We start from the raw sequence: 26,391 nt of genomic DNA on the forward strand, positions 1-26,391 counted from the left end.
ACAATTGCATTGGATAATGCGTCCATCCATATGTGTATATATACAGTTTTTATACAAGGAACGTTTTATGATGAAAGAAGAGACCCTTCAAAAAAGAAAAGGCTCCACAAGTAACAACTGGAGAAAATTGGGGTGGGGGAGTAATTGGATAGACAAAGGGCCCCATTTAATATGAATGCTCACTGTATGTATCTTTCTAGTGGTCAGTGACTGGGTCTCTCTTCTCTTCTTTTTTGAAGGGACATATATGAGATGTTTATTTGTAGGAAAGTTGAATTAAAGATGTCTCCTTTCACCATCTGATTGTATGAGTTTTGCAAGCAAAACAGACTGGAGATTTGGTGTGCCCAGAACCTGAATGTGTTCAACAGTCAACATTCTCCATGTTCAACTGAGAAGAAACATCCCCGAGGTTAATGTTTTACAAGGGTTTTGTTGGTGTGGGTAATGTTAATACAAGAGCCCTCCTGGAACAGATCAAAGGCTTATCTAGTCCAGCATCCTGTTTTTGCATAGTGGGCAGGCATAGAAAATCCAAGAGCAGGGCATGAGGGCAGAAGTGTTCTCCAGCTGTGGTCCAGAAACATTATTCTGCTGTCATGCAGGTATGCTGTCTCCAATCCTAGATGTTGCCTATAGCTACTATAGTCAGTAGCCAGTGATATCCTTAACCTCCATGTTTTATCTGAAGCCGTCTAAAGTGGCGGTGCTTGACACACCCTGTGGCAGCAAATTCCACAACTTAACTATACAGTGTGTAAAAGAAGTATTTAAAGTGTCTGCTCTGAATTTTCAACTGATCAGTTCTGCTGGAGAGGAGAAAAGCATCACTCTCTCCACATCATGTGTAGTTTTGCAAACCTCTATCATGTCCTCTCTCCCTCATCTTCCCCCCTCTAAGTTCAAATGCCCCAAAGATGGGAAACTGCCTTATACCACTTCAGGCCACTGGTCCATCTCAATCAATATTGTCTGCACACTGACTAGCAGCAGCTCTCCAGGGTTTCAGGCAGAAATCTTTCCCAACCTTACTTGGAAAAGGAGTTACAATATTGGCAGTTTTGATTCTTTTTCCAATGATCCTTAGCATGGAATTCAACCTTTTCACAGCTGTCACACACAGGGTCAGCATTTCATTCGGCTGTCTCCCACAACGCCAAGATCTCTTTCCTGGTCGGTCATCACCAGCTGAGCCCCCAGCAGTGTGTATGTGAAATTAGGATTTGTCCCCCCCCCTAATATCCATCACTTAAGCTGGAATCCTATACACACTTACCTGCGACTAGGTCTCACTGTACACAGTGGGACTTAACTTCAAGTAAATATGCATAGAATTGCACAGCCAATATATTTTGCTGGAGTGGGTCAAAATATTCACCCCAGGCAAGTGGTTAAACAAATTCTGGGGCAGCTCGCTATGGTAGATGACAATGAAAAATTTCCAGCTGTTGTCTGTGCTTCCAAGCCCTAACCATATTTAGAAAGAAATGAGATTGGGCTACAAACTAAACAAATTTACTAAAGAGTAAAAGGTAAAGGACCCCTGGACAGTTAAATCCAGTCAAAGGCGACTACGGGGTTGTGGTGCTCATCTCACTTTCAGGCTGAGGGAGCCAGTGTTTGTCCACAAACAGCTTTCTGGGTCATGTGGCCAGCATGACTAAACCACTTCTGGTGCAATGGAACACTGTGACAGAAACAGGAGTGCACGGAAACACCGTTTACCTTCCTGCCACAGCAGTACCTATTTATCTACTTGCACTGGTGTGCTTTCAAACTGCTAGGTTGGCAGGAGCAGGGACAGAGGAACGGGAGCTCACTCCGTTACCGGGATTCAAACCGCCAACCTTCCAATCAGCAAGCCCAAGAGGCTCAGTGGTTTAGACCCAGCGCCACCCGCGTCCCCACTGAAAACATGTGTTGGACTGCACTGTCAGTGGGCAAGATTCTGCCAAACCTATTCCACCAGCCTGCTTTCCGTCTGCATCATGCGTGGCTATCCCAGAGAGGCAGGGGTGCTGAGCTGTATTCTGGCTGGCTAGTTACTTTTGCATATTGTGTGTTACTCTTAGGATCAAAGGGGGTAGTGAACTTGGCAGGATGAGGCTTCCTTTTCTCCCCACGTTTGCATTGTCTTGTGAGGATGGAGGATGGCTTGGCCTCTTAGCCTGCCAGTCACCCCCAGAGAATGGCCTTCCCACTCTGCTCTCCCCTCGCCTGTCTTCTCTCGCAATGAGCAACAGCTGAGGGGAAGGTTGTGCTCCAGCTTGCTTCAGATCTTTCTACATCTAATTGTAAATGCTGCAGCTGTTCCAAGGTCAGTGTTTATAGCAGCACGTCTATATGGTGGCTTCTCATTAGAACAGAGGGCACTGCCAGCAATACAGAAAGGTCAGGAAAAGTTTTCCCCCCAGGCCACTAAAGTTTGGATCTTATCTTTAGCTTTCCCTTAGGGCTATAATTCAGCCAGATTTATGGACATGGAACAAGTCCTATCAAAATTGGGGGCAGCCCTGGTTGCTAATGTTTCAGGCAGACTTGGCAGGGGATTCTGCTTATCTAGAGAGGACAACCATTTAGAGCTTTGCAAGTGTAGGAAATGATATATGGCCTAATCATTTTATCTAGATAAGTGTGCGATGCTCCTTCTTAGCTAACGTCAGTTAAGTGTCACTTTAAATGTCACAAATATTCCTCTAGGTCACACTTCAGTGTAGCGGGAAAGTGTGCCAGCTTGAGTGTAGAGCATGACATCTCAACTGTGCATGAAGATTGTGCTACGTGCTCATGCAGCATATGCACAATGAGAGGTACACCACAAAATATTCTGAATCTGTTGTTAAAATGCCTCAGGTTCAGGTTTCCTTGACAAAATTTCTCCATCCAACTGTTTTATTGAAAATAATGAATGAATGAATGAATAATATTTATATAGTGCATTTCAAGTGCTCAAAACAAGTCAGTAATGGTTACAGTAGTCCGGGGGGGGGGAGGAAAGCTGCTTCAAGCCACTTAGTTGAGCTGCGGTTTGAATCAGGGGCTCCTTAGTTCCCAGCCACTGTGCGATACATCACTGTATTCACATAAATATGTGTCATTGAAACAAAACAAAATAACCAACCACCTTTGAGTTTAAGTGCATTGCACTGGAAGATCCAGTGTTCTCTCTCGGGAAAATATGGTGGGACAGACAGAAGGAAATCTCCATTTGAGGCAGGGAAGCAGCTCCCAGTCCCTGTTTTATTTTTGGAGGCGGAATTTTAACAAGAGTTTGCTTCCCAAGAATCTTTCTTAGCACTGATGCGGCTGAAAGAATATAACAGATGACAACTTCAGTTTGCATTTGGGTCCCCCTGCTGCTAGAACTGTTTAAACTACCTCTTTTAGCACTGGATTCTCATTTCTTTTTGCCACAGGGTTGTTCAGATGAGCTTTTGCTGCAGGGTGAAGCTGTTTCCTAGCAATCCTTGTGCGCACAAACATCATCTCCTGGGAGTGAGAGTTGCCTGTCCCTTGGGAACCTTGTCTGCACTGCCATCATCTTACATGGCAGAGGAGTTGCCTTGCCATGGACGTAGCCAGGAGGGGAAGAAAGGGGCAGCTGCCCCCCCAATAAATAAAACTCAATAAAATCACATAGCAAACTGAGTTTCTGTCCCAACAAAAATCCTGGCTATGCCCATGTGCCTTGCCCTCTTGCTTTCCCCTTGCAATTCTGTTTGGATCTGTGCTAATATCTGGTAAGAGTTTAGAGCAGGCGTGTGGCCTGTTACACTGAATGCAGCTCACCAGAAAGTGGCCTGCTAGGCTCCTTGGCCAGCACCTCTTGCTTTTGAAGACCCAAGCAAGCACCAAACCTGGGAGCTTTCTAACGGCAATGATGATGAACACTTCCAAATGTTCACAGTCTTTTACATGGATTAACCTGAATAGCACATCACAGAGAGCCTCGTGTGAATGTCTGTCCCCTCCTCCCACGTGCCATGCTGAGAGACTGTGAGCAGACACTTCGACTCCTTGGCTTCACCATCAGCTAACCTTTCTTCCTTTCCCACCCCTTGTTATTTGGACCATTTAACCTGATGAAAAGTTATAGCTCCATATGTGACCTTTTGGTTGGCCTAATAAAGTTATTGTCCTACTATGGATTTCAGAATGCATACACTTGCAATTGTTACCAGTCCCAACCCCTGCAAGGTAAGCCATTGCTCTTATTCCTATTTTGATGACGGAGGATGGTATGAAACAGAGTGACAGGGACATGACTGAGATATTCTAGGGTGTTTGGGGTTGATATGAGATTCAAAGCTTTCTGATTTGGAGTTGAGTTGGTTGGCCACTATACTATTGGTGAGGGACCATAGAGCACATGCTTTCCATGCAAACAGTCCCAAGTTCAATCCTGACAATCTCTATTTTAAAAGGATGCAGGTGACGTAAAAGATCCCTGCCCGACTACAGACTATCAAAGGTTATGCCAGAATGAATTTGTTAGTCCTTAAGATGAACAAGGTTGTTTGTTGAGACTAACATGCCTAGCCCTCTGCAGAGCTGCTCCTAGTTGGAAGAGAAATAAAGATTAGCAAATATTATAACCAGGTTTCTATGTCCTACATTAGCTCTTATGTTGCTGCTTTAGCTTTATCATAAATCTGGTGGGCTGTGTTCACCTAGGTAATCTAATTTGAAGACATCTTTAAGCATATTTGGAAAGGAAATATAGTCAGAATGCAATAGGTCTTTATGGATGCATTAGGTGGTGTGGAGAAACTTTGGCCCCCTGGATGTTGCTGAACTACAACTCCCATCTTCCCTGGCTATTGGCCATGTTTGCTAGGGATGGTGGGAGTTGTAATTCAGCGATAGCTGGAGGGTCAAAGGTTCCCAGCTCCTTATATGGATTCTACATCTGAGATGGGGAACCTGTGACCCTCTAGACTTTGTTTGGCTCCAAATCCCATTAGCCCAAGCCAGCAAAGCTAGTGTTCAGAGACAAATGGGGGTTGTAGTCAAGCAACATCTAATGGGCCAGTTTCCCTACTCTGGTGCTACGTGGCTTGCAATTGCAGAGCTCAGCACAGCAGGGCATCTAGCCAGAATGGCCTTAAGTGCAAATTCCTCCTGATTGGATGTGTTCACACCTCACCAGTACAAACTGCTTAGGGTGAATCCTTATATGCCTGCTCATCTTCTAATGATCTGCATAGGTGTGGCAATCATCACTGGGGAACCACCTTGCATTACATCAAAAACACTATTTTGACGGAGGCCAATCACACATTAAGCTGCAATCCATTGAGTGGTGAAACATATCCACTGATGTGCATGCACACATGAGCCAGCCCTTCATCATCATTTATCTGGATCCCATTTAATAAGGACAACACAAGCAATCAGAGGCTACGTATATCTTTTACACAGTTTTTATTATCCCCTTCAGAGTCTGGACTCCATGTTCTTCTGCACATGCTACCCTCAGCTTTTTCACATGCAGTTTATTTTTATGTTTGCTTTCCTTTTCAGCAGTCAGGGGCAATGGAATGGCACTAGTGGTGACTCCTGTCATTCTCACAGTTGCTGTTTGCGTGCAACTGAAGCGGCGATATTTATGCAAGCGGCAGCCGTTAGACAAACAAAAGCCTCCCTTAGCCGAGTCAACAGGTTCAACCTCTCCCCTGCAAACGGAGACCCCAAAATATGATCCGAACCTTAATTTGATCTCTGCCTCCCCTCCCTTTTTCCCTGTTGCTGCGATGCTGCTAGTCGGACAGCAAAGATGCAAATGATTATTCTCTCCTGACAGAGCCGCAGAGCGCTCTCTGTATTTAACTGCAGCCCCCACAAGTTGGATCAAGCAGGAGACACTTGATAGCTGCTGTTTCCGTGGTTGAAATATTTGTGAAGTTAACGCATAATCTGAAAGCAGAAGCTAATAAATTATAGGGTGCTAATTGGGGCCGGAGTGGAGCCGTCAATCACATTATCCTAAACACACGGAGACCCTCATAGCCTAAAAAGGCAAGAGAGCCTCCAAGAACAGCTCCCAGTTGTCACCAGCCATGACATCCATCTCAACAAGAGCATCGGCTGTCAAGGCAGACAGTGCTTAAAGATTTTAAGCTGCAATCCTATACATACTTTCTTGGGGCTAAGTCCCATTGAACTCAGCGGTGCTTCTTTCAGAATACCATAGGCGTAAGAAGGCATAATTAAGATCAGGCTTGCTTTAAAGCTGAAAAGATATTGCAGGTATTTCTGTATTAGCCAGTAGGGACAACTTTCTTTATTGAAACATCTTATATATGTAGCAGCAGCAACAACAACAACAAATTGCTTTGAAACTCCTGTATCTCCCAAGTTCCCACAGTTCTGTAGAAAATGGAAGGTCGGTTTTGTAGAAATGCATTTTGATTACTGTTATTCCTTTTCTGGGATTTTTGAAACAATTACATATAGGAGCCCTGGACAGTTAAGTCCAGTCAAAGGCAATTATGGGGTTGCAGCGCTCATTTCGCTTTTCAGGCCAAGGGAGCTGGCTTTGTCCACAGACAGCTTTCTGGGTCATGTGGCCAGCATGACTAAATCACTTCTGGTGCAATGGAACACTGTAACGGAAGCCAGGGTGCACGGAAACACCATTTAGCTTCCCGCAGCAGCAGTACCTATTTATCTACTTGCACTGGTGTGCTTTCAAACTGGGACAGAGCAATGGGAGCTCACCCCGTCGCGCAGATTCAAACCACTGACCTTCTGATCAGAAATCCCAAGAGGCTCAGTGGTTTAGACCACAGTGCCACCCGCACAAGACTCTCCATTTATGCACATATGTCTATTACAGACAGCTGCTTACAGCAAAAGCCAAATGGTGTTCATTTGCCATACAGGACAATTAATAAAGATGCCCCTTGTTATCATCCAGATATACTAGGCAACATGGCACCACTGCTTAAATCTGCATTAGCAACTATGGCCTGCTTATTTTCCCACCACCAATGTATTTCACAGGCAAAACATTTAAACGGCAGTAGCACAATGGAAAGAGTATGTGCTAGCTTGATGTCCCCAGTTCAAATATCAGCTTGCCCATGAAATCACTAGATGGTCTACATAATATGGAGTAAGCAATACCTGCCTGCTTTACAGGGTTCTAAGGATCACTGAGATAATATATGCAAATACTCTGACCACTGTGAAAAATACTATATAAATATGAAGGCTGACATCTTCTGCACATTTATTAAAAAGTAAGCTTAAACTAACATAGTGAGACTTGCTCTGGTATAAAAAGGGTATGATCAGGCTACACTTATTGTTTTAATGTGGAAATGACTCCAAGTTTGTGGAATGGTCTTTACTGCCCACTAATGATGGCTCTAGACTGAGTCAAGCAAGAAAAGAGCAGGTGAAACCCTAAGTTACAGGGGGACGGAGAGGATTTGGTCTCTTACCTTTTGTCTTCCTTAGCTGTTGTTAGAAGGCTATGGGGCAAGAAGTGGGGCTTGCAGGTTTCTTTAAGAATCTGAGCAGAGGGAGACCCTGGAGAAATCTTCATGCAACACATCAAAGTGTTTTAGTGGAGTGGCAAATCATTTCTTTGTTGAGAAGAATGCAGCTTTGCGTAACTGGGAATCACTGAATTCAAACCTGTTGCAGGAAATAGAAAGTGACTGGCACCCTAAAACATTGTTTGATAAAAATGAGCAAGAGTTCACCAATGCACTTGCCCAAATGAGAAGGGGTGGTGCCACAGAGAATGGCAAATACAGTATCAACCCCTGACCTTCGTGTTCAACTGCAAAAGATGCATGTGATTTTAGACCAGCTACCATTTTTAGCCCCACTCGCTAACGCACAAGGTGAAACCTGTGGGTTGCACAAGAGAGACAAGTTCTCCATTTACATCACATGAAAGTCTGCAGATTTTGTGTGAAGAATTTGTCAGAAACAATGGAGATGGCACTGATACATACTGAGACGCATATGAGTTACATCCTATGAGGTAGTCTCTGACTTGGTTAAAAAACAAACTGTGGTTTTACACAAATGAGCAATGTTCTGACGCACACACCTGCATCATGCTTGCTTCTCTCCACCCCATGTCTGGTGGCCATCAATTTAAATCTGAACCCATGGCTCTGACTGACACACTGATTGGGACAATGCAGCAGTGGGCAGCCTGTGGCCCTCAGCCCAATTTTATGCGGGTGACAAGGAAATGGGGGAGGTTATTGAAAGAGAAAAAGAAAGAACACTTTGGGGTCTGGCCCCACCTACCAGCAGCAAGCAGTCCCTGATAGATTAACTCTGAGGAAAGGTTCACAGCCCTGATATGATAGCTGTCAATGTCACAAAGATACTACATTCCCACTCTGCAACTCAGGCTGCATATGCAACATACATTTCATGCACATGACTTCCCCCAAAGTATCCTGGGAACTGGAGCTTGTTAAGGGTGCTGGGAATTATAGCTCTGTGAGGGGTAAACCACAGTTCCCAGAATTCTTTGCAGGAGGCCATATGCTTTTATTGTATGGTGTAATCCCCCTAGGCATCTTTAGGGGTGATGGATGGCTCCCAAGCCCTGCACCTTTAAGTTTTACAACCTGGATGCAGAATAAGGGCCACATTTGAGCAGAACCCGCCTCATCCACTCAGAGTTTTAGGCATCGGAGGAAGTGATGCAGAAAGGCCACTCTGTTCACCTTTGGTGAGGCTGGAGGTGTGGGGAGGTGGAATTGCCTTCCTGTACCCAGGCAAGCTTTTGCTTAAAATGTTATTTAGCTCCCACACCGATAACTTCCCATTGCAGGTTCTGCTTGTGTTCACTTTTAATAAAGTGGCCTATCGTTCAACCCACACGTTGGTGTCAGGTTTTATTTCAATGGCCACAAAACCAGAGCTTGGAAAGTAAAAAGTAACTTGTTCTAGTCTCAGGTCCGAAAAGGAACTGATTCCAATTCACTCTCATCTCTTTACAAACTGAACTGGTTTGGTTTACAATTCAATGCAAGTTCATCCAAATGATTGTTGGTACTTTTTTCAGCTTTGAGAATGTTACAAGCTACTGTGCTGAAGTATAAATCATACGTAAGGAGACATCAAAATACACACACAGTAGAATGTATATTATTTGGTTTATTTCCCCCCAACAATTATAATCTTTAAGCAGGCCAAAGTGCTGAAAGAATAATAATTTTTTTAAAAAGAGAGAATGAAGCTGAAGATTAACTACAGTAGGAATCGTTCGAAGTGCTGGGGAATAGCATATCTGGGCTGCTGCTATTTTCAAGTGCATTTCAGACACATATCAGCAAATTCAGGTTGTGCAACCTCCCCACATGCAAATAAGAATGAATGCTTAAAAAAAATAAAATAGCCAAGAGAGTCACACATCCCTGCAAACTTAGTGCAAATGTATCAGGATGAATGTTCATTACGCAGATCATCAGAAAGTGAACAAAAGGTGCAGAGGGAAGAGGGATTCACTGAGTCCTGTAATCATGACCTCCCCCACAAATACACAGCAGATCTGCATATATGGGCACCTTCTTGAAAAGAGCCCTTGCGTGACATTTGACATTTTCCCAGATTTGAAAAGGCCACCAGGTGATTGGATTTTTAATTTGATTCAAAATGGATAAAGAGCATCTACTGGTAAAGTGATTTTATTTGTTTGCATGGAGCTCAGCATAAATACATACAAACACAAATGTGTTAATTATTAATGCTCAGTATTAAAATTTGTTCTTTAAATTTGATTTTAGAAGAAAATATGTGAGATTCAACATCCAACAGGAACAGGCTCTAGATCTGCAAATATTAGTAGCATGGCATTGGCAGAAATGTTCCTTCCTTGTCTATAAATTCTAGCTGAAAGGGGACCAGCTTCAACGTGCCATATTAAATTGGCATTTAGCACAGTGAAACTGCAGTTGATCTTCCCTGATCATAGAAACAAAATGCTAGCAGGTTCATATTTATAATGCAGATGTATTGCATTATAATACATCACTACACATGGCAAAATTTCTCCTTAAACATTGGCTGTTAGAAAACTGCTTTTTGGATTATGCAGGAACAGCTGCAGACATTTGTGTCTTCAAAATATATAGTATTGATGAAAGGTAGTTCCTTTACACCTCCATAAGTCCCTCCATAAAAATAGCCTTTTCAGTTCTCATGAAGACACACTAAAGGATTATCAAGGAAAAAGACAGAAAAATAGGGGAGGTGGGAGAGAGAGAGAGAGAGAGAGAGAGAGAGAGAGAGAGAGAGAGAGAGAGATATGACAGTGCAATGATGCACAGAAATAAAATTTTATTGGCCCAATGTATTTTGAAATACACTTATTTTGGGGACACTACAGATAACAGCAATGAATGTTTCATATAATATAGCACTAACAATTATACAATATTACACAGGGTGTAATACAGGATGTTTTTGTAAGAAAGAAGCCCACCAAATGGTGGAGATCTACAGAGACAGGGACTATAAAGGTGGTTTTGCCTTGGCTTTTAATTCTTCCCTCTCTGTGTCTTTTTGGGGTCCTTGGTCCTTATTGCAGGCTTCTGCAACCCCCTCTTGCACTTTAGAGGACGGGTCTTGCCCCATTTTCATTTTCTGTTCTTTTTCGATTCTCCCAAAATTACGATTGCCAACCAAACATTGCGTTCCTTAGTCCTGACTTGTGTCAACATATAGAGCCTTATTTGTGCATCTGAACACAGACACAAAAATAAACAGCTAAATGGGTTTGAGTTACTATTGTTGCTATTCTCTGTACATATTCTTAGTAACCCATTCCTTTTTTATTACAGCCTCTTCTTAGTTTTCTTTGCTACTAGGAAAGGAAGCACGTGACTGACATCCACGCTCGCCGTCACTTAGGAGGCATAAGCAATGCCTGCATTATTTTCACATGACCAGATAATCTTGAAAAGATCTCTAGTTAAAAGTAAAAGTTGGAAAGATAAATTTAGGCACCAAGCTTAGCGTGGGGTGGGGGTGGAAGCAGGTTTGGAGACAAAAACACATTCCCCAGCCATGATGACAAACAGCTTAGAAAAATCACTTGATACTCACTGTCAGTTCAGGAGTATTAAAGCAATATTTAGCCTTTCAATCCTCACTTACTTTTCATGAAACACGTTGCGCCGTCTTGGTATTCAGATTCCTTGATTAACAAAGCATTTCATGGAGACTTAAAGGGCAAACTATCTTAGATCCACTGTGCTGGCAAAACACTCTGGGTATTTTTGCAGTACAGAAGGAAAAGTTAAAATAATGACTTCTAAGTCAAACTGAGTATTTACAGAGCAGACACATGATGGTTGACCTGGCTAAGTATAGACCACTGGAGAAGCATTCACATTACTTTTCTTTATAATTATCTAGAGCCGATGAGGTGATCTCCATACAAATGGAAATATGATGTCATTGCAACATTTTTTAAGCCAGATATATAGATAGCTTGCTGATTGTTTCCTTGAATGAACAAAATGATCCCACAATTAATAAAAAAATATTGTTATTCCCTTTAAACCAATGTGTCACTATCAGAGAGGAGGGGCCATATATATTGCAAGTGACTTATTTTATTTTATTAAACTCTACACTTCAGATATAAACTTCAAAGAAGAATGGTGTCGCATGTGTTTACTAAAGCAGAAAAGAATTGTTTTTTAAAAAATAATTATGCCTGTTGCTATTGGATGATCTTAGACATTTAAAGGTTTGCACTGTTTAAAATGAATTCCCATGTTCTCCTGACCAGGATGCACATTAACAGAAGAATCCTATGTATGTATACTCAGAAGTATTCTCCCCATCAAGGATAATAAGTCTTACTGCCAGATAAGTGTATACAGTAATCTGTGGCATTCCAGTAGCGATGGGAAAATTTATCCATTTTAATTTTTCTCTGTTTTTCAATTATCAAAGCTCTTTTTAAAAAATACCCTACATTGTTTAGCATCGCAATATGGCATTCATCAGGATCCAGGCCTAGAATGTTATGTCAGTAGCAGACTAAAGGTCAGTTCACACAATCAGATTGACATGATGGGAATGTGGATCAGCAGGGAAAGTCCAAGACATTTTTCTGCCCAATGTTGATCACCAAATGATCCCACCTCCCAGTCAAGGTGTTTAAGTACCCAAGGTTGGCCACGTTATTTTGTCAGTTGAGGCAGAGCATCCTGCAAGCATCTCTCACTGGCAAGAAAAATACAACAATACACTAAATAGGAATTTGTTGCCTTTTCATTATGCCCAAAACCAGCTGTCTGAGGCAGCTGCCTCACTTCGTCTAGTGATAGGGCAGGCCCTTTCAGACTGTGCAGATGGATGGAATCAGAACCTGGCAAGCAGCAGGCTGTTCCCCAAGCAAAAAGACACTGCTATTATTTCTACCTGATATGACCAATCAGAAGGCACCTTACTGTCTATCATAGAAAATCAGCACATCAGGGACAGGCAGCTTCATGCTGAAATGGTATAGTCCTAGGAGTGGGATACAATGTGATTCTTAATGTGGAGAGTGGACCTTTTTAAAGAAAAGAAGTACGGATGTAGGTGGCAGGGGCAACCCTGCCCTTAGGCAGCTGCCTCAGGTGGCAGATGCTGGGAAGCAGGCAGTGTTCAAAAACAGAGCTGTGTGTACCACACAACCTGCCCTGGACCTCTAACCTAGCCTGCTGCACTCAAGTGCCCTGGAGGGAACTGTCCATTCACCTCGGTTGAGGGCTGGGGGAGAAATGCAATTCAGTTTGCATTTAAGGAAGAACCGACCTTATTCACACTTTCTGAAACAATACGAGAACCCAAATGCAGCCATCCTTTGAAATCCACACTTTTCTGAATTTTGCATTTCAGTTCTCCATCCAAGTTATGTGTGTGAAAAATGCATGGAGTAATGGAAAATCACAACAACAAAATGCCTCCTGTGAGGGATGAAATGCTTTCCAAAAATGTGCTCAATGGGCAAAGTTCAGTTGGTAGAGCATGAAACTCCTAATCTCAGGGTTGTGGGTTCAAGCCCACTTTTGGGGGGAAGATTCCTGCATTGCAGGGGTTGGGCTAGATGACCCTCATAATCTCTTCCGATTCTACAATTCTACAAGCGTGGTTAGGAGAAATCTGTACTAAAATATTGGAGAATTTTCATGAAACCTTTTTTTCAAATTGCAAACTGATGTGGAGAACTAATCTTAAGAGTGGGGAACTGAGAAACAGAGAGAAACTGAAATGGGTATGTTTTCCAATCCCCACCAGTGTTGGAGCAAGATTCAACTGCTGGTTCAACTGGCTTTTTTGTGAGGCATAGGCTGGGGCATCTTGTCCTTCACCTCCGACATTAAAATATCTTATGCTAGCCCTGCTAGCACCATTCTTAAGGATGCTGTGCATGGGCTTCAGGGAAAACTTTTGTTCCTTTCAGCTGACAACAACTTCTGACATCCCCAACATGCCAAGTTTTTTTAGCCCCACAACTTCACAACATTAAAGAGCAACCTAAATAGGTATTGTGTGAAGCAGAGAAGTTGCCAGTTGACCTGATCTCATAGTGACCATTTGGAGGCCAAAGAAAGAACGAGAGCTCAAGGCAGCATCACCACTACTCTGGTGTAGAAGGGCCATGGGCTTGGTTTTTTACTCAGTTCCAGCTTTGCTAAAATTAGGCAACTGATTTATGCCTATCCAGGCCTGAGGTCTTCATGTGTTGATGCATCTCTAAACACAGTGTTCTCATCCCCTCAGGTTTCACAAGCAAAGCAGGATTCAGCTAATAAAATGGTCCCGTGGAGAGCTTCCAAGTGGCCGCTTCTTAGTGCTGTGCTCACGGATGGCTGGTCACCATGGAGCACACATGGAAGCAGAGTGCTGAAAGGTCCTAAAGGAGCATTTGGCGCAGACCATCACCACCCCCTGCCGTAGCCATGAGAAAATACTACAAATCGGTTCTCGCTACCCTTGCAAGATAGTCACAACATGCAGCCCATATCCCAAGTTGCCACAAAGTACGAGTTTCCTTGCCTACTATGCAAATAATAAAACCAACCTTGTATTTATATGGCAAAGGCCTCATGCAAAGATTCCAGCTGGGCATCCACAGGTCTGAAAAGCATTCAGCATAAATGGGAGAATCTGGCTCACTTATCTGTTGTTTCCTACTGCCCCTCCAAACAGCTTTGTGCAAGCGCTTCACGGACAGAACTGGAAACCATCACCTGCGCATCTGAACTGACAGTACCAATGGTTCTAACTCATCCTAAAGACAGATAAATTCAATTTCTTTGCGCTTCCTGTGGTGGCATCAAGCAGAACTGACTCACACTATGCTTTGTCAGTGGTGATGGTCTGACGGATTGCTCCTCAAATATTTGCAATATGGACTGCGAGAACTTCACTACCAGCCAGGATGTTAGGATCATTTCTAGAACTAAAATAATGTCAGGTATCAAAAGACTCTTGTGAAATTTGAATATTGTTATCATTAATCAAATCATAATACTACAGGACCTATTCAGAAGTGGCCAAACACTTTCTACCCTGAGAAATATGAATGACCCCTTCTACACACACACACACACACACACACACACACACACACACACACCATTTGGGGAATAAACAGCTGGTTTTATTAATTACTGTTGCTATTAATAACTATTGTTGATGTTTTAACTCTTGTTGTTCAATGTTAAAGGGAGTGCAATGAGTTTTTAATTGGATGATTAATACTTAATGTATTATCTTTGTTTATTTAATGAAATTTTGCACATGACCTTGAAGGAGCAAGTCTGTCATAAAAGGAAGTCTATAGCTCAGATAATGAATACAAATACTGCTGCTTTTTGGACTCACTTTTTGCAGTACCTGTAGGCTGTGGTTTTTTTTATTGTTACTGGGTGACAATCATTGGTGTCCATCCACTTTTGCAATGGAAATGCTATTGCTGCCCCGGTGCTCTCCATTACAGAGGGCAGTATTCTGTTTGAAGGGCTGTCTAGCCCAAGTACAGTTCAAAACATGAAGAACCCTGAGTAAGGAGACCACAGCTGCCCATCACCTTGGCAGCAGACTGAGCAGGCACATAGGTCACCTAGCCACAGTCTGCTGAGATGTATTTTATCCCCTATTTAAGTTGCAGTAATTACTTCTAAAATTTGCATCTATTATAAAAATTAGCATGTGCAAATTGTATGCAAATCCATCCTCCCTTTTGTCGTCTTCTTCTTCTTCTTCTTCTTCTTCTTCTTCTCCTCCTCCTCCTCCTCCTCCTCCTCCTCCTTTGATGATGCATTTCCTCCTCCTTTCCTTCTAGGAAATCCACTAGACTCTAGAGAAACTGGCTTTTCCAGTCTCTTCTTTGTCCTCCAATCTCCCACATCCCCCAAAATCTGTTCTGTCCCCTCAACTGGGCCACCAGAATCAATGATCAGATTTAGCTCCCCCTCCAGTCTGCCCTTGAGTGTTTTCTCCCATATAATTCTTGTTTAAAATTGTTTTTACTGATAATTCCTTCGTCTGTTCTTCTGTAAACTGCTTTGTGGCTTTTTCTTTTTACAATCAAGCAGCTCATACATTTCATGGACTAAATAAATTGTAATATTATTTGTTACTCTTGCCATTACTATGCTATGCCCCCAAAGTGCTCTAATGTGCAATTAAAATCTAAACACCACAGATGTAAGTTAATAACACCTGCTCACCTCTCTGAGCATCATTTTGGTGGTAGCTAGAGCTGGCACTGGATGGACATGGGGGGGGGCTGGCCCTGAAGAGGACCCCAGCCCAGGGTGTGTGCTCCCTCAAGGGAGCCTTTAATATATAGGCCCCTTTGCACCATACCTGATATAAAGATGGGCACTTTGCTGGTGTAAAACAAATGTATAAATAATGTGCCATCTCTTCTTTGGGGATCAGTAATGAACTTCCATAAGCATTCCCCTTCCACACAAAAATCAAAATGCAATCGGCCTATTTTCCTTTGCTCATGGGCACCCACCCTCACGAATTCCCACCGACTTAAGGTATTTTATGTCTGACAGCTTCATGTCAGTTCTTTCCTCCCCTTATGCTATAAGCCTACCGCAAACTCCAAAACACTTCTTAGTGGAAGGAGTTTGGCCTTTGAACTCCTTTCCTCTTCTTGATTGCTTGTTTTGTAAAATGACTACGAGAAAGCTCAAATGCAGCGGAGGTGTGATTAATTACTGCCACTGTCCAGTGCAGGTTCAAGATAATATAGGAGGAGAGAAGAATCTCAAGAATCCAAGTATTCCATTAATGACAGAGAAAAGTAGCAATAAGCTGTTTACTTTGCTGACGGAATCCTGCGCACAGGTGCTGAGTGTTCCATGGCTGAGATAAAAGATGGTTCAAGAGTCAAAAGAGCTCATTCAGACCTTTGAATCTTAATCCGGTGTTATCGATATCACATCCTGACCCCACAGGTTACAATGGCTTGGATCCTCAGAGAAGCTAACTTAAGGAAGTTCATCAAAGGAAAGGTTCTGAGCCCCGTGAACCCCTGAAAAGGCTTCGAACAATGTGGGTGGGGTGGTGAGGGCTGCTGGGGTGTGGCAGAGACTTTCCTTAGGAAGGTCTCCCCTCAGTAAGTTAATCTTAGGATCCAATCCAGTAGATGTATAGGAATTCTTCTGCTCCTGTGAGGACAAGGTACAGAAGTTCCCCTCTGGGAGTGAAATTTGTAAGACACAGGGCATGGTTAAACCGTCATTATTTAGGATATGGAGTCAGCAATGACAATAGCTGGTTTGGTAGAATAAAACATTTCAAACTGCTTTGTATCTCTTAATGATTTATCTTTCTTTGCCAGTTCTCACACATATACACCCCAACACTTTAAAGTCCCTTATGGTTTAAATGAAAAATGTTGCTTGTGGCATATACAAGCCTAACACATCAACTAGAGCAGTGTTTCCCAAACTTGGGTCTCCAGCTGTTTTTGGACTACAACTCCCATTACCCTAGCTAGCAAGACCAGTGGTCAGGGATGATGGGAACTGTAGCCCAAAAACAGCTGGAGACCGAAGTTTGGAAACACTGAATTAGAGAGTAAGTTCTGCTGAATTCAGGAGGACTGACTTTTAAACATACTTTGGATCACACTGCACAGTCTGCATTGAAATCAATGGCACATAGGCCCAGTTGTGCCTGCAGTTTTCTAATCATCTTAATCCCATGCAAATTTAGCAACAACCGTGCTGTTATAACTATACTAGCTGAACTGTTGCCATGTTTTCAATGGATTGCAGCAGTATCTATGAAAGTTGTAAGGGTGCAAATTTCTAGACAGCTGACTTCAAGGTGTGAATTATTGAGGAGGGGGATATTTTGGATTCGATATAATAAAATTTCTCGTTTTTTCCAGTCCCATGATTCTTGGCAGAACTGTTGTAACTCATGTGGTCCTGAACCTAAAGAGGTTTTGCCCTTGCATTTTAAAGTCAAAGCTCCTGGTTTCTCAGCACACATAAAAAAAATCTGTCCTTTATTGAAGTGCCAGACTGAAAGCTGAACTCCTGAAAACCTAACCCTCTGTGTCTGTGAAAGATGACTCATCTTTTCCAGGCATCAGGCCCAATCCTAGGAGATGGGGGACACTCACACCTTTTTGTTAATTTCAAAGGGTACTATACATTCAAGTTGTCCTCAGAGAGGATCGTATATCTTACTTACATGCTTCACAGAGTAAGAGGTTTCAGCTAATCCAATGCACAAGGAACTGGCAGTCCAAAACAGAGCTAGCTGCTTGCCTTCATTCAGAGATACAGTCCACCCATCACATGTTTACTCTTGCCCGTGGAAATAATGGACCTGAAAAGCGCTTACTTCTGGCTGGATCCTGCCTTCAATAAAATAGCAAAACAACAATAAAGCATTAAAGCGTCATCCACAATGGCCTTTAATTGGTTTGAGTTATGGGACTCATTCCTGAAGAGGACACACGAAATGGAGACACATTGCCTAGTGAAGTGTGTGTTATTTACAGCTTCTCCCATACATCATCTCAGTTCCATGGTCTACCCTTTAAGTCTCCAGTTGCATACACAACCTCCGCTCAGTGCCATTCCACATCTGTGAAACTGACTGGCTACAGAACATGGTGATCATAGTATTATGGCAGAGTAGGAGATCACACATCTTTAGTATGGCGTATGAAAAAAGAGGCCAGCACATTCTAAATGCATAGAACCAGGGCTCCTTTTAATTTACCCCCCTGCAGCCTAGATTTCAAAGCTTGTTGTTTTTGCAAAAGCCATGCACTTTTGTTGTTTGCTCCACTGGGGGCAGGTTAGATTTCCAAAGCTGAAGAGCACTTGAGTGCACCTCACTTAACTGGCTGTGAGAAGAGGCATGGCATGACCTTGGCAAGATAAGCCATGCCAATTCAGCTTGCAAGCTTCTCATAGTTTTTAGCTGGCTGACAAGTATATTGCTGTTCCTTTTCTGCATTGGTTTCATTTTGAAGTCCCACAATAAATTATGAGCAACTTACACAGTCCCCAAGGAAACAGACTGAAGTGGACAAGAGGAGAAAAGTTGTTCAGTGCTGGCCCAGCCATGAGGCAAGATGAGGCAACCGCCTACACAGGGACAGCAAATCCCAATGTAGATTATTCCACTCCCCCTTTCCCTCCCTGATGTAGATCTTCAGTCACCCCTTCTTCCCTGACAGGAGGGCAATGCCATTTTGTGGTTCGCCTTGGGATCAAAATGTATTGGGCCGGCGCTGACATTGGTAGCAGACTTGCCTCTCAAGAATAGAAGTGCACATGGGTGACTTCCTTAGAAGGGACATCAGGATTGTGCACCTTTAATTATGATCCCTCCCAGTCTCTCCGACTGCCATTGCTCAATGTTGGAGCAACTGTTTTGCATGCATAAGGTTCCAGGTTCATTCTCCTCCATCTCCAGGTAAGGCTGGGATGAAGACAACCTGGCCTGAAACCTTGGAGAGCCATTGCCAGTGAATGTAAAGCAATACTGAACTAGATTGACCAAGGGTATGACTCAGTGTGAAGCTGCTTCCTGTGTTCCCATAATTTTACAACCAGTACTTTCAGGAGCAGTAACACTGGTTTGTCTATTTTTATGAGGATGAACCAAACGTCTGGAATATTCCAGTGTTAAGCTACAGTAGCTGTTGACACAGGATAACTGCTGCCGCCTGTGTTGTTTTTGCTGCCTTGGCAGCACCAAAGTGACCATCAGGTTGTGTATCCATAGCAGCGACCGGAGGAGGAATGACCGTTGGGGGAGAAGAAACGCCATGGTGCATCTGGACTTCTGCACGAGCCTCAGCTGCAATAAAACATGTCTCTTCCATATCGGTCTCCACAGCCACAGCAGGCGCTGTAACTCTCCAAAAGCAATCGCTTGACTTCACCCCCCCAAAGGCGCACTCCTCCATTGTCTCCTGAGACAGACAGATGCGAACAAATTAGAATAAAGTGTGATTGCACTTTTAAATGCAAGTTTGCACACACAATAATGGACTCATTTATGGCACTTCAATTAATCCAGAATCACTATTGTAGGCCAATTTGTTGTCAATACACTCCATAAGAACGTCCCAAGAAAAATGCTATTCTGGAACACAGGGCACTGCCTTATACCAAGTCATGCCATTGGTCCATCTAGCTCAACACTGACTGGCCACTCAGTGATACTAAGTAAACCCACTGTAAAGGGGAGTAACCAGAGCGCACTTAGCCCTGGACCCTCTCTAACTAAAAGTTAACCTCTCTAACTAAAAGTTAACCGAGTCCGTTGGCTGTCAGGTATGGAAGCTCGAGACAGAATTTGGGTACAAAGAAGCAACAACAATAATAATCTGCCAGGCCTCCCCAAGAGAAAATGTCTTGAGCATTCTAGTCTATGCCCACATTACCCACCTGCCTACCATGGCAGTTTCTGATGCATCAGATAAAAAGAGAGGAGGTGAAATCTCTTACAAAAGGAGGCATGTTTGCTTAAGGCATACAGACTTTGAGAAAAGAGAGGCTTTGCATAATCTCACATTAACAACAGCAGCAGCAAAGTATTCAGCTTCTCAGCTTTATCATAGACAGGTCAATACTTTCATATATTCACAGGACTCGTGCTGGTAGCTTACAGCACCAGGAAAGTATGCCTGGATGAAAGCTTATACAGCATCAAGTATGCTTAACCATGCCACTGCTGTCAGTCCTTCACATTTCACGAGCGTATTGCTTCGGTAGCAGAGCTGGTGTTTCATTGCCCTTCCAATCCAAATACTAATATAACAGAAATGCTTTAACACTGCCTCGCCTCCCTGAATATTGAAAGCATTGGAATACATGAGCAGGCTTTTCCTTTCCTTTTCTTAAAGTGCACTGGCCTCATTCATTCCCATCCTAAACGCTGAGCTGTAATCAAAGTTTCAGAAAAATACAGGGTCCACTGCAAGGAGTTTGTCTTTCATGATGTTCTTCTGTAGAAACATTCCCACACTGTAAATATATGAGGCAACTTAAAGCAAGTACCATAATACATTGTGTTAAGGGCAGCGTAGGTTGGGTGAGTGGAATATACAAGCTATGAAATTTCACAGAACTTCATTAGTTAATCTGAAGATGGTAAAAATTTAGGACAACCGGGATGGTAAATGGTCTGAAAATGACAACTGCAAGCATACCATATATTTAAAGTACATAACTTCCCCCCAATAATCCTGGGAACTGTAGTTTGTTAAGGGTGCTGGGAATTGTAGCTCTGTTCCCAGGATTCTTTGAGGGAAGCCATGAACTTCAAATATACGCAGCCACAGTGTTGTAGATGCTGAACTGAGCACAGGATGGCCTAGATCTGAGATGGGGGACCTGTGACCCTCCAGATGTCTTAGACTTCGACTCCCATCAGCCCCAGCCAGCATGGCCAAAGGCCAGAGATGATGGGTGTTGTAGTCCAACAACTTCTGGATGACCACAGGTTCCGCATCTCAGGACTAGATGACTTCCAACGTTCCTTGGTTCAAGGTTCTATAACTCTATTGTTTCACCTATTTTTGATATTTGTAGCCTGATAATCTACCTACTAGATAGCAACATTTTTTCGAGCTGCTATTTCCCTAAAATTTTACCACATTGGAGCAGGGAGCAGGTAAGAACGCTTGCTGATAGTTCTTGGGTCTAAGAAATGGGAGCAATGCAGTGTGACTTTATTCAAGCTATATGCCCTTGATCAATATTATTGTGGTCATACTTTTCTCTAAGGCAACCTTCTCTGGTGCTCCACATATTTTTGAACTGCAACTCCTATCATGCCTGACTATTGACTCTGCTGTTTGGGGCTGATGGAAGACGAAATCTGAAGGTCATCAGGCTGGGGAAGGTAGGTGTAAACAGTAGGAATTTAAACAAATTTTCCTATTCTGGGGCAATAAGGCTTTCAGAATCTGTTGTAACAAGAGTTGGTTAGGCATTTTGGGGTGTTGACTGATGGCTATGGAACTGCACTGACCATGTGTTTGCTTATATACCTCCAAAAACACTTCCTCAATCTGTACATATGGAAATTAATAGTTCACTACAAAGCCTTGCTTATATTTTCAGTAATGAGCTCCAGCTACTGAGGGAAATGGGAGCTCTGGCAAAATACTCTGTGTTGCCCAGAAACTTGCACAATCTAACAACCACCTAATGTGTGCCAATAGATGATATTGTTGTACCTAGTCTGGTACATACAGTAGCCAACATTTAGTCAACATTCTTAAATGTGTCGTTTTCTTCTGCTAACACAGTATGCTATCCACAGTTAATTTAACAAATCATTAGCATCATTTATTTGAATTCTCTTATTCTAGAATAATTCACCGCTATGTAGGACACACCAAGCAATCATAATTAAGGTTTAAAGCACTCTGGAATTAATGCTTTTGAATGTTCTGGTGAAATTATGATTCTATTGGATGTTGAAGACTCCATTTGCCAAATACAAGTATATATTTCCTTCTGCGCCATGCCATCTTCTTCACCATACAAACAGGCAACAGCAGTATCAGTTCCCAACCAGATCCCAAAACCCTACTGCAATAGTATAGATTTCTTTTTTCCAAAAATAAGGGTGCTCAAATGTGTTGACCAATGGTACAAAATGGTAAAGGTAAAAGGACCCCTGACAGTTAGGTCCAGTTGCGGACAAACAATAAAATACTGATTTCTCTTGGAAAGCTAGTGACATTTTAAAAAATGAATGTTTTCATTACTATTACAGCTAGGATTTATATACATTCTCTTTATTATGCAAGAAGGTCCCGTCTCTATCGTTTTTAGCATTAAATTTTAAGCAGAATTTCTCATCGTCTCACAATGACTAGCTTTCCTAGGAAAATATTTTTTAGTCTTCTGTGGGTGAGCTGGTGTCAGCAACCTACTTAAGCTATCTATGGAACGAGAGTGACACACTGTGGTCAGAAGAAAGCATGGCTTCGCTTTAGTTCTGAACGTAGTATAAACACTGAAAACTGGGAAGCACTGGCCTGTGAGCGCTCGAATTGGAGAACAGCCTTTACCAAAGGTGTCACAGATGCTCAAACTGAGGACAAAAGGGAGAAACATGCTAAGAGGAAGGCACGCTTAGCAAACCCTCACCATGATCAACTCCAGCCTGGAAACCTATGTCTCCACTGTGGAAGGACGTGTGGATCCAGAATTGGCCTCCACAGTCACTCACGGACTCACTGTTAAGACAGTGTTCATGGAAGACAATCTGACTTGGCTACGAGTGATTGCCAAAGAAGATGGTTCTGTTCATATTCCATCCCTAGGAATGGCTAACATAAGTCAATGTGAGTTTTTGAACTGAATACAGTGGCCTCAAATAGGTTGCCCTAAATTGATACAAATGGAAAGAATCCACCAGGAAACTCTCCCACAAATGCACCACAAAACGGATGGGAGGAATGAGCACAAATAGGCATGAGATATGGGTGGTGAATGATGTAGTTAGTGACTAATTTCTAAAATGCACTGACAATTGCCTAAACCAGAATTTTCCTCTATGGAGTGCCCAGCTGAATGAGGGATTTGTTGAGGAGAAAGTTTGGTTTTTGCAGCTTAAAGGCTGTGAGCTCCCTTTCCCCAATGCAACCTGCTACACAGGGATGAGAAAATCTGTGGCCCTCCAGATGTGGTTGGACTATAGCTTTAATCACCCCCAACTATTGTCCATACTGACTGGGGCTGATGGGAGTTGTCCAACAACATTTGGAGGGCCATAGACTCCCCACCCACAGCCTATTACTTTCCACCTTTCACCCAAATCTCTTGCTTTTTAAGGATATCTCTCCTGCCCATGTGAGCAAAGTGAGGCAAAGGTGAACAGACAGACATACAGACTTGCAGTGGTGTGGGACAGTATTATAGAAAATGTTGTCTGCAGTGCCATCTCATTGCCACGTTCTTGGTTTTATCGCCTTGAGTCTCGTCAGGGAAAAAGGCAATGAATGAATGAATAAAACAACCAGACCCATCAGAGACTTTCAGTTTATGAGAATTTTTTTCCTTACCAAGATATCAGCCAGACCCTTAAGTAACAATACAGTACAGTGGTACCTCGGGTTACATACGCTTCAGGTTGCCAACTCCGCTAACCCAGAAATAGTGCTTCAGGATAAGAACTTTGCTTCAGGATGAGAACAGAAATCGTGCTCCGGCAGCACGGCAGCAGCAGGAGGCCCCATTAGCTAAAGTGGTGCTTCAGGTTAAGAACAGTTTCAAGTTAGGGGGCCACTAGGGGGCGCATCAGAAGATGGCTGACAATAACATCTCTCCGACCCACACGAGGTAATTTGGAGGCTATGATGGGAGTAATTAGCCTCCCTAACCCCCCCAGGATGGTGGGGGGGACTGCCCTTGCCTGCTGTGCCCTATACCACCCCCGAATTTGTGGGGATGGGGGCACTAGGCACAAAGCCCTCCTGTGGGATTTCGGCACTCCTGGACGCCGTCCCTGATTCGCGCCACTAGCTGCAAGAACTTCAAAAGAAACAATTTGGATGAAGGAATGCACATATTTCAAGGAAGGAGGGGGTGTAAAGACTGCTAACAGAAGAGATCTCTGATAAAACAAGACAAGAATAAAACATGAGAAGATACGCCAAGACACGGTATGGCAAATGACTGAGGGGGGAGGACTTTCCTTTCTTTCCTTATGTGATTAAACAAGAATCCCCTCCCCTCACGAGTCAGAAATGTCGTTTTAAGGACTTAAGCTGTGGATTTAAGGCTGTGTGGAGATAAACTTTCGAACCAAAGCATGTTTTAAGAAGAGCGTGGAATGTATAAGAGCTTTGGAATGACGCAGTTAAAAATGCCGTCGCCATATTGGGAAGTTCTGTCGGAGGTCTTGAGTCTGGGAGGAGAAAGAGAGAAATAGAGCTGTTTATATATTGTGGGTTAAACTCCTCAGAGGGACTTAAGAGCGACAGTTTTGCGAGATTATGATGGAAAGAGCGATGTTATCTATGAAGGAGATGATATATGGAAACCATCTCGATTTGAGGATTGGAAGAACGGAAAATTCACACAGGATTATTATTATTATTGGTGTTTATCGGCTTAAGGAGACTATCAGAAGAGATCATAAAGAAAAAAGAGAAAATATATGAACAAGATGTGATGTGGAAACAGCAAGATAAGATTGGATAGAATTATGAACTCTGTTTGGACTGATTTGGACATTAACGCAGCAGCAAGAAGATGATCAGAATCCCCCTTCGGATCTTGAAATATGGGTCCCCCCAACAAAATTTAAAATTCGGCTTTGTAATTCGGAATTTATGTGATGTGATTTAATTTGATGTGATTGGCCGGTTAATTTTTTTTTTTTTAAAGAACAGTTTCAGGTTAAGAACGGACCTCCGGAATAAATTAAGTACTTAACCCGAGGTTCCACTGTAGTACAAATTAACTAGTTCAAAGGTTTCCCAAAACTTTGCTACAGACACTCTTGCTGCTGTCACAAGGTGAGAAAGGAGTTCCTTACTTTTAAGGTCTTTATTGGCTTCAGAGGAAAAAGTTGCTCCCCTTGTCCTCTGCTCAACTAATGTTCCTCAACCCTCTCTGGGGCCACTTCCCCCCACCCCCCTTGCAACATGCTCCTGCACCTGCAGGCTGTCAACCTCCTCTTCTGAGCAATCCCTTGGTGGCACATTAAGGCAGAGAGGAAAAATGTGTAGTATTCATACTCAGGGGTCACCGAGTAATTTAACACCCTTCCTTCCACAGGTCACAAAAATAGACAGACAGATTTTTTCCATAATATGACACATATTAATCTCTCTGAGGATGATGTACAGCCGGTAATCTGCAATGCAACCCTGCATCATAAGATGCGACATAAATTTAGCTTCTTGAAAGGCTCTTGGACTTATTATGGCATCTCCCTGGGCAGTGCTCCTCAGCAGGGACCTTAACCACATTGCATGCTCTGCTGCTCTGCAATAAACCACACATCTCACACGGTGCTTCCAGACATGGGTGATTTAGCAGCACCCATGGTTCAGACTTTGCATTGCAAGAAATGGCTGACAAGGGATCAGCTGTGTTGTCTGCACAGCTGGTGGGAATGGTTGAGATAGGTTTGTATGAGGCAGATTGCTAAAGATATACTTGGGAGAGATTACCATACAGGAACCGCTTCTATCTTGATTATTTTGTTTAGTTGCTAATGATGCTGTTTTGTATTTGGTTTTATGTTTAACAGAATATTTTTTCATGTTGCATTAAATATCTATTTTGTATTTGACCCCTCAGCTGTCATGTTTTATTTCATGTTGTTCTGGTAGGTTGTGATCCACTTTGAGATTTTAAGATTTTTGGAGTCTTACCTATTTCCACCTGGACATTCCAAGAACTGAAAATGGGTCCTGTGTTGTACTACTGACCTGTCTTCCTGACTTAATAAAAGTGAACCCTCACACTTCTATCCGCTGCAACCCACCTGGCCTTGGTTTCATAGCATCATACTATTGTTGTAAACAATAGAAATCTGCCCTTTTTCCCTTATGCGGTATCCAAGAGCCCGTATAGAGTGCTTACATGGATTCCCTATTGGTAGGAGAAAATAACAGAGGCCAACCAGAGAATATGGAGAAGCAAAGCAGCTAGTAAGCCTGATCCTTATTGATCTGTTGCAACAGGGTGCTCCCCTCACCCGCAGGAAAGGAAGACCTCGAACAATGGTGTGCAAGGCCTTATATAGACATTTTAAATTCCCTGCCCTGGAGCTTAAGACCACCCACTCCTCCATACATCATACATGCATCACAGAAGGGGTGTAACCCAAGACCACGCCCCACAGACATACCTACATCACAGAAAAGGTGTTCTACAA

At 42.9% G+C, this 26,391-nt stretch overlaps 1 protein-coding gene across 4 annotated transcripts in view; it reads left to right on the plus strand.

Annotated features, from left to right (window-relative positions):
* The window catches only part of LOC128410477 (transcription cofactor vestigial-like protein 2), an 81,418-nt gene that overhangs the window by 17,381 nt on the left and 37,646 nt on the right, over nt 1-26,391 (plus strand). The gene's annotated exons all lie outside the window — the stretch shown is intronic.

This window comes from Podarcis raffonei, chromosome 3 (assembly GCF_027172205.1).
Source record: "Podarcis raffonei isolate rPodRaf1 chromosome 3, rPodRaf1.pri, whole genome shotgun sequence".
NCBI classification, from domain to species: domain Eukaryota; kingdom Metazoa; phylum Chordata; class Lepidosauria; order Squamata; family Lacertidae; genus Podarcis; species Podarcis raffonei.